Genomic DNA, 10000 nt, shown 5'->3' with positions numbered 1-10000 from the left:
CTTTACATGCTGCTCCGCAACAACTTTTCCCAGCTGCAATGTAAGCTCACACACCTACGCTCACAAAATCCAAGCTCTTAAACTCACACTCACACACACATACATGCAAAACACATGAACACACACACACACACACACACACACACACACACACACACACACACACATAAATACACACATCCCTCTCATTGCTATTCAAACCTATGCAAAGCTGGTGAGGTGAGCCTGACACTCTCCCCTTTTATAATTCCAAGAGCAGCGTACCTCCAGGAGGCAGCAGCAGTGACATGTCAGGCCAGGCTACCTTGCCCCTCAACACACAGGGCTTTTTAAAAAGGATCATGCAGAGAGGGAGAAGCACGATCAACAGCACTCAAAACTTACCACACACACGCACACACACACACACACACACACACACACACACACACACACACACACACATTGCTGAAACAGCTCACTGAATATTTCATTACCCATCTCAGGGAAAAATTAGATTGCAATGGACACTTGCCCACCCCTCCTACTTAAGACTGATATACATGGCTAGACTGATACTTGAGGTCCATGCACCCCCACCAACACCCCCCCCAACACGACCACCATCAAAGACACTGCTGTTGTTAAAAGACTGGAGCTGTGAATACATCCTATCAAATCTTACTGAATGCTTTTATCTGGGTAAGGCTTCCAGTCACGCAAGGGAAAAAAGGGTCAAGCGACCGATTCAAACATGTCATTAAACTTTGATTCTCCCAAGTCTCCCGAACGAGCCTATGGTGGTGTTTTTTTAAGCAGAAAGAGAGGTTGGTCTTATCAATGCAGACACACAATGCCACAGCCTCGTCTTCCACGGCCGATTGAGAGATTAGACAAGGAGGAGGCTTCTTTAATGATGCTGCTTTGTGCTGTCGGAGCGTGGCGCACCTTCAAGAGAGGTCTCTGTGTTTCTGCCTGCTCGTTTGAAACCCTCAAACCCGCCTCACTGTGGCATGTGTGTGTGTGTATGTGGGGGACAATAGTGCTGTTTATTTAGCTAATGGTGAAACTGCCCATGACTTTGTTGCAACCCCACTGGTGTGTGTGTGTGTGTGTGTGTGTGTGTGTGTGTGTGTGTGTGTGTGTTTGTGTGTGTGGACATATATATGTGGGTGCTGGAGGGGAAGGTGACTGTGGGCTATGAGAGGGATAGGGCATCTTAAAATCCGCAGCTTAAGGGATCATGGCGATGGTAAAGTGTCGTCTCCCTGCTAGTTTATCAATCAATATGGGGTTAATCTGCCAACACACAGAACCAAAGTCTGGCAAAGAATCCAGTTATGTGTGTGTGTGTGTGTGTGTGTGTGTGTGTGTGTGTGTGTGTGTGTGTGTGTTTGTGTGTGTGCTGTGTGTATGTGTGTGTGTGTGTCTGTCCTTTTATCTCTCCATTCACTCCCCATCCGTCTCCATCTCTCCATTTCAATATCCATCACTCTCTCCCTATGCCTGGTGGGAGTCTGGCCTTCAAAAGAGAAACGATGAGAAAGCCAATAAGCTTCCATCCTGCATGTTGCCCGAGGATGCACCTAAACCAACAACGCAAATGTGTAGGATTGTGTGTACACGTTTCATCTGATGATGCTTGCTTCTGTATGTGTGTGTGTGTGTGTGTGTCCTAAATGCAACCCAGAGGATGCACCTAAACCAATAACACAAATATGTAACATGTGTTGTATGTGATGATGCTCCTGTATATCTTGCAATTAGTTCAAAATGCAGCAGCTCGCCTCTTAACTGGTACCCGTAAGCGAGAACACAACTCTCCCAGCTGGCTCCCTGTTCACCATAGGATTAACTTTAGGATTTTGCTAATGACCTTTAAATGCTTGAATGGCAAAGCCAGTGTTTCCCCTACAATGTATTCATCAGCGGCGCAGCGCCACTGCTGGAATTCAAGCACCACTGCAAAAAGAGTTGCCTAATTAAAAAGAAATTGACGCAAGTGAACTTCAGGAACAGCTGCCGTTCGTTCAGGTTTCATGTCAACAAATAATAGTAGGCTAACGTTGAAGGCGCAGTCAGGGATTCCACAGGAGATCACGCTTGTTTGTGTTTATGTTTAAGTTTATTAGCAGACGCAATTTTGTGCAAAAAAACGTAGCCTACATTATGTTAACCAAGGAACCAAATTAAACACGCCAGCGAGATAGCTCGCCCCTACCTTCAGTAGCCTATTCCCAGATAAATCCACGCATTGTTTCGTTTTTGTTTGTGATACAGGCAATGCTTTCAAGCCCTGTGTTGCTAACATACCTAGGCTGTGAAACTAAGGTCTAGCTAGCTAGCCTATTGGCGGGTTTAATTGAATTTGAGTAATAGGATACGCAAGCATTTACATCTGAGATAGTTTGTAATTCCTGTAGAGCTCATCAAAATTATAGATATGATACAAGACACTTATCTGCTATAATCCAAGTGAGTTTTCTTCGAATTTTTGACCATTTATTTTACCAAATGACATGGGAAACATAATTAATTTCATCCACATATTCTTATGCACCATGCACAACAACGCTACTAAGTTAGCTTAAAACCTTGAGAATCATGCCAGCGTCACGGGCCGTCACGGCATTAAAGTGACAGGCACTCAATTCGACTTGCACAGCACCAATACAGTGTAATGGCATGAAAGAGAAGTCTATATAGTTTATAGTGCTGTGCAAAAGTTAAGACACCCATGCTGAAATTGACTAAAGGGAGGAATAAAAACATATTTTGCCTTTTGTCTTAATGCCTTAATAAAAAAAAAATAGGACATCAATTATTTTAATGCATCATGTATAAGTAAATAAATACATTATATATAAATGTCTTAACTTATGCACAGCACTGTATATTCTAAATAGTAATAGTTTGTACAGTGGCCTACAGTGTACAGTTGTACAGTGGCTAATACTAATAATGTAAATGAAAAAGGTGAAAGAAAAACATGAATAATCCTGTTCAAGTACTGCAATAATCATGCTTGTGTTGATGGTTATGTCATAATTTGTAACTCAATCTGTCCATTTCTTTCACAAAATCCACCAGAAGTCACAATTTAAGGAGTCATTTTTTATAATGTTTCTCTTTTTTTTTTTTTTTGGGGTTCCCTCGATCAACAGCACCGCTGCTGGAAAAAAATCTAGGGGAAACACTGAAAGCCCCCAGCTATCTCTTTGACCTATTACATAAATACTCCTCTGTAAAAAGTCTCAGATCTTCTGATATTTTTTCTGCTAACTGTTCCCAAAACCAAATACATGTAGAGGAGGCCATGCCTTTGCTGCTACTGCCCCAAACTCTGGAATAATTTTATAGCACTTTAGTCAACTGTTGTTGTTTTTTAAATGCGCTATATAAATAAATTGACATTGACATATGAGTATGTGTGTGTGTCTGTGTTTGTGTGTGTGTGTGTGTGTGTGTGTGTGTGTGTGTGTGTGTGTGTGTGTGTGTGTGTGTGTGTGTCAGAGAGACACAAAGCGCCCGTCGTAGATGAAACTTGGACCTTAAAGCGATCCTGTACATCCAGCTCATTATCTCACTGACAGGAAGGTTTTCCTCCACTCTACCTCTCTCTCTCTCTCTCTCTCTCTTATTCCATCCCTCTATCTTCTCTACCTCTCCCTCTTGCTTACCCCATCACTCTATCTTCTCAACCTCTCCCTCTCATATCTCTCTCTCACTTTATCTTCTCAACCTCTTCCTCTCACATCTCTCTCTCATTCCCCCTCTACCTCCTCTACCTCTCCCTCTAGCATCTTTTTCTCCTTTTGCTTACCTAACTAAGGGACTCGTTTTCCTGACAGACCGGTGATGGGATTTCAGAGCGAAGGCTTGAGGATGATGTGTATGTGTGTGTGTGTGTGTGTGTGTGGAGGGGGGATGAGTAAATCCAGCTTAACCCTTATACATAAACAGTTTCCTCTGACAGCCTGTTTTGCTTCTCCTTCTTCCTCCCTCAATCTCAGTCTCAGTCTCTCCATCGTTCCCTGTTCACTCCCCAGTCCCCACCTTTTCATCGTCTGTCTCAGTGGCTCTTACACTGGGGGTCGGAGAGAAGGGGGGTGCGAGACTCGGTGCATTAAATACATGGGAGTCTAGAGCAGTGTTGCGGACATTTTTTTTTTTTTCACTTGAGTAGGTTTTTTTGTCCTGCACCTGCCAGAAGGTGGGATGTGCACACTATAACTTTTGTTGAAGGTCACGAGACTTGGCCCATGTTTTTTGGGGGGTCACCAGACAAAAAGTTTAAGAAGCACTGGTCTATCTGACACACACACACACACACACACACACACACACACACTCACACACTACTTATCTCTCCTAGCTCTCTCTCACCCCTTAGTGAATTGCTAACCCAGGGATCTAAAGCAGACTGGAGGAAGCCATCAAATTCTAGAGTGATATTGAATTGCCAAGTGGGAATGTTGACAAAGGAGGGAGAGAGAGTGGGAATAAAGAATGAGGGCTGGATTGGAAGAGATGTGGTTAGCTTAACACACACACACACACACACACACACACACCACACACACACTACACCCAGGGACAGAAAAAGATGGATCAAATCCCATAAGAAGAGGAGAGTGAATGTATACTACAGCTTGGGTTTCAATTTCTCATTGGTCTTTCACTTTCTGTGTGTGTGTGTGTGTGTGTGTGTGTGTGTGTGACATTAGAGATGAATTTCAGTGGCTTGAGTGAATGTGCAAACATCACAATGCCACTCTTTCTCACAGTTGAGCTTGAGGGTATAGCTAACAGCTGAGCTCCTCCAGGTTGATATCGCAGTTACACCGCTCTTATTCGCAAAGGGTTAGCTGCACACACTTCCACCCGGGTTGTGCTCTCACCACCAATGCTGTTAGTGACAACAGAGAAGCACAAAAAGATGTGTGTTCTTCACTAACAAGATTGATTACACACCACTCTCCCACTCTCAGCAAGATCTCTATTGCACTGATCAACTTGATGTATGCCGTACATTATAAAACATTATTTCGTATTTATGGCGAATTTACAATGCTTTGTATTCCGACGAAACAGCATAATTCTACAATCACGAGCCTGTTAAATATTCAAAGTCATTGAATATTTACCCGCTGTCTTCGAGCTAGTGCATGAGGGGGCTTAGTTGTTGCAAACGCGACACCCTAATGAGATCTGCCAACAGAGTAAACAGCTAGTCTGAAAAACAGCAGCAGCTTTAAAGATGAGCAGAATGCCTGTTAGTATTTATGGGGAGTATGCAAATGCGACCGCTTATCCCACACTCCTCGTGTTACATGGCCCGATGTAGTGTGCGTTGGATGGCGCGTTTATCTTAGCAGTCCATTAAACCCGTGACAACAATCTATAGCGCCCAGGGACGTGGTATCTCCCAACCCCAGGCTGGAGCTTTAGACAGTTTACAAGTTGCCTCGCTCCCGCTTAGGGTCATTATCGGGGAAGGAGAGAGGGGGTTGATTGGGTGGAAAAAATGGTAAGGCCATCATTTATGAGAAAGCTTACCTACACATTCCACAACTCCTTATGCAAAAGAGGGTATGCATTGTTTTGAACTGCATTTGGCTAGTCATGAAATAGAATAGTGGCATTTCTAAAAATCTTTTGTATGGTTATTTTACGCACAATTAGCGTGATCTTTCACGCTACTAAGGCGAAAGGTAGCGTGTCTGCAGACGTAAAAAAAAGCATAAATGTATAAAGATACAGTGCAAATGCACATCAGCAATAACCCTTATAGGCATCTGGAGAAAGTGCTGAAGAGGTTTATGCAGATGTCATCATATCTGTAGCTAACGGTCTGCCTAGGCTTCTGGGGGTCTGGTGTCATTTAGGGTGTCCCGGTAGCAGGACCCTCACATTGCCTACATAATGGTTAAATTTCACAGGACAACTATCTTCAGCTATCAGTCCAAAAATTATATGACGCAACGCAATACCAGTACCCAGGCTTTGAACATTAACAACTTCACAAAAAGTAGTTCAATGTAAATGCACTGTCAAAATGTCAAAATTAATATCATTCGACAAAAATACATGGATTTACAAATTAAAGAGTGCCGATTTTCTACCAGCCTAGTGTGCTGTTCTCCGTAGTATTTGAAGGATTACGCCGTAAAGGTCGCAAGACCTTCTCATATTCATGCCATCAACACCACACATAATGCTGGACCAGTCGACTGGTTTGCCTGTTGCGATGTTGTCAATGCCATCTCAACATCTTTACCCAATTTACCAGCCGTCACTGGTTGTTTAAGTAGTGACGAACAAAGTTTTAACTGAAGTTTAGGACACGCAAATGCAGTTGGGGTAGTTCGACGTGGATGCAGATGTTTAATCACTTCCCTGATATAATTTGGCAGGGCGAATTCTGCAGCAGCAACATCCGACTGACGGGAAGGGCAACTGCGAACTTCACTTATCCCAAGACTAGATTTTACAAATAAACTATACACAGGCTGTGTGCGCCATATATGAACTCACCATGGGTCAAACTCGTGAATGATGCTCTCGAAACGAATCACAGCGAAAAGTCTTGAGCTGAACCCCGCCAGCCAGGCGAGGAAAAGTATCGTGAATGATAGCAGGGACTGCCACCCGGCTGGCTGCGTCAGTCCGCCGGAGAGGCCTCCCTTGCCACCCCCTCCTCCACTCACGGCACTGGCTCGGCTGTTCCCCAGCATCGAGTTCCCCGCGTTGGCAGATGCTTTGTGCTTGCTGCCGTCGGAGGCGGAGTGGTGCTCCGCCATGTTCGGCGTGTTTTGCGCTAGACGCGTGTTCAGGAGAGCCCCGTGCCTGGCTCTCCCTCCCCTTCTTTCCCCGCGCAGAGTAATTTTCCCAACGACGTATTCTCTTTCGTTGTCCACCACCCCTACAGTCCGTCCGTCGTCGGCACAGGAGCCTGCTCTCAGCACTTGCCTATGACGAGAGTGATCACATCCCTGAATCGCTCCCACTGAGAGCAGCGCAGCGCAGGCAGAATGCTCGGAATGAATCGAGCGATAAAGGGCGGGTCAAAAGCGCGCGATGACAGCCTTTCACAGTAGCGCAGGTACGGTGGCAGGGAGCGGAGGGATGCAACTGTTGTAACCTATGACCAATTGAGCAAAGGTAGGGCGCTGATAGACAGACTCCTTTTCCAATGGAATTGAGAGAAATTGACAGGGGGCTATATAATCAAAGCCCGGCAAATAAGAGTGGTAGCAATGAAGAGGGCTTTGCAGCATTATATGTAAAGAATGCCTGCTGTAGCTTTTTCCTTTTGCAGACTAGAAAAGACATTCGCGAGAACAAAGGGGCCGGATACTTCAACTATTAATTAGAATGAATGGGCTGAAAAATGTGAAACCCTTCTCAAATAAAGTAAATACTGGCTATTACATTTATTTTGCGGGGACGACCTAATGTGATGATGGATTACTTTTTAGAAAATGCAATATCTGGTTTCCTGCGCCAGATAAGATGATTGATGTGGTTTCATCAAAATATGCTTTAATTCACCAAGGGAAAATGCCTCGTGCTTTGTGTTCCATTTGAATGGTGCAATGACCTACCTAAAGAATGCACCACTAAACCAACAAATGCTGACCAATATACAGTATAAGGAATCAGACTACTTATGGGCTTTGCTCAAGGCGTTATGACATATTTATAACTAGGAAACAGTGAGTACCCCACTAATGAAGGCCGTGGAAAAAGAATGTAGCTGTTTGGAACATGCACGTTTTATCCTGTCGCTGTGTACCACGTGAAGTAGGTGTTCTTGTAATGATATCCAATGATATCCAAAACACACGGACTGATATTACAACCCCAAGGTCACAAAGTGAGACAGCTGAAACATTTGTCTCTGTAGCAGTTCTAACCTCAAAGTAATTTCACCAGATTTCTTCCAGAATGTATTTTCACTACCCTATATGTTCACAGAATGTGGAGTCAGCTAATCTGACTGGGATGTTTGCAGTATAGATCTACTTTACAGGTGATTTATTTCTGTTTTATTACACGGCTCTTCATAGTGCTGCATAATGCTCCATTCACTTGAATGGGCCTTCCCAACGTTCGGCGGTCTGCTAAGTAAGGGATAACATATAGAACGCCCGGTGTCGTGTCGAACTGGGCTACCCGTCGAGTTATGCTACCACGCAAGCGCAGTTGGGGAAAAAAGCGTCACAATTGCTTGTTGACAGAATGACTGTAATTTTGAGCTACCTCAAATGCTCAGATGTGTTTTCCTAGCAACTTAAATGCTTTAGATGTGTTTCCCTAGCAACTGCACTGTAACTTCTGTCGCGCGACAAAGTTGTCAAATTCATTCTGTGGCAATTTGTCGAAGAGGAAAGACGCATCTCTAGAAATAACAGTAAGTTAAATCTAATTCAGCAAAATTAGCGTGCCGTAAGTGTCCTTATTTACAGTGTATTGTAATAACCTATAGGGTACAATAACATTAATCGTTTTTACGCTGAAAACTGTTCATTTAAACCTAAATTACGAAATAAATAAATTAACCTAAGGTTATGAATCAGTGAGGTTAACTAGCCTAGATACTCAACTTAAATGTAACGATAGACTAGGCTACTAACTTTAACTACCATTGACTTTAGGTCCGCGGGCTTTTGACTTTATTGTGAGCGCTACAAACTAGCGTTAACAGTTGAGTGATTCATGGTTGTAAGTTAGTGTAGCGTTAAAGTTAGCAATCCAACAGCTAGCGTTACATTTGCTCACATTTATGCCTAGAGTAGCATTGGTATGCATTTATTCACTGTTTTAAATAATTACAGGTTCATAGATCATTAATTTGATGGCAGTGTTATTTTTTGTGTTAAGTTTATATTAAAATAACCATAATCAGCTAAGTTAATGTTAGTGCAATGACATACCCTGTATCACTGTCCTGTCTCAGTGTTCCCTCTGTTTTTTCGGTCTGGGCGTGCGTGTGGGTGTCTTGTGAGTGTCTGTGTTTCCCGCTCCCTCCTGTGTTGTCAGAATGTATCCATCATGTTTGATTTGCCACACACACACAGCCTACACACAGTAGGCCTATGCACAAAAACAAACACTCATCAAGCAGCATTGTGTAATAGCAGTCAGGGCGCTTCTGTAAAAAACACCTAAATGTGTAAATTTTTTTTTTTCACCTGCCGTGTCTCGCCTTAATTTATAAAAACAAACATGAAACGTAGGTGTCTGTGCTGCCTTTGTAAGACAACTTAAATTAGAAAAGCCCGAATAATTCCAAACACAACGGTCATTGGAAAGGCAGGAAGGCAAAGCAAAGCAAAGGCAAAGTTACATACTAGCATTATGTAACCGTGCAATAGCGCAGCTTTCGATAGGCAAGCAACTTCGATATGTCCGTGCTATCGATTTCACTTCACGGTAGCTCATCTCGACAAAGGAGCCTAACTTCGACCACGACACGGCGTTCTATACATTATCCCTTACTTATCAAGTTTTCTTTCCTCATCAATTAAACATAAATATTATTATCTTTATTATTGTTGTTGTTGTTGTTATTATTAATATTATTATTATTATTATTTTCCATGGAATCTTTTTTCCTTCATACACTGTCCGAGGTATGACAGTCTGTTCTCAAATCCTTTTTCTGTAAATGTAAAAAGCCTGCATCCATTATGAAATCCCATTAGTTTGAACTGCATATACTGTAGGAAGCTTATCAGCCTCCATCAGCATATATAGACAGACTGTAATGGCATCATGGAGAGAGAAAATGTTTAAAGTGTGTCTAGGACTAGCATGGAAACATGGGATAGGATGAAGAATTACACAGAGAAGTGGGAAAATAGAGATGGATAGATTGTGGGAACGCCTGACAGCATGGGCCATTAGTAAATTAACATTATCAACAAGGCAAATGTGTGTATATGTGTGTGTGTGTGTGTGTGTTTGGGGGGGAGCAGTTGTAGCTGTGACATGGGCTTATGGGTACAGAGTGAGT

At 43.0% G+C, this 10000-nt stretch overlaps 1 pseudogene; it reads right to left on the bottom strand.

Moving 5' to 3' along the window:
• Nucleotides 1–7082, bottom strand: part of LOC125284775 — a 131285-nt pseudogene extending 124203 nt beyond the window's left edge.
• Between the last annotated feature and the right edge of the window lie 2918 nt (nt 7083–10000).

The sequence above is a fragment of the Alosa alosa genome, chromosome 20, assembly GCF_017589495.1.
Source record: "Alosa alosa isolate M-15738 ecotype Scorff River chromosome 20, AALO_Geno_1.1, whole genome shotgun sequence".
NCBI lineage: Eukaryota > Metazoa > Chordata > Actinopteri > Clupeiformes > Clupeidae > Alosa > Alosa alosa.
The sequence above is the reverse complement of the archived record's forward strand: the minus strand, read 5'-3'. Positions and strand labels throughout refer to the sequence as shown.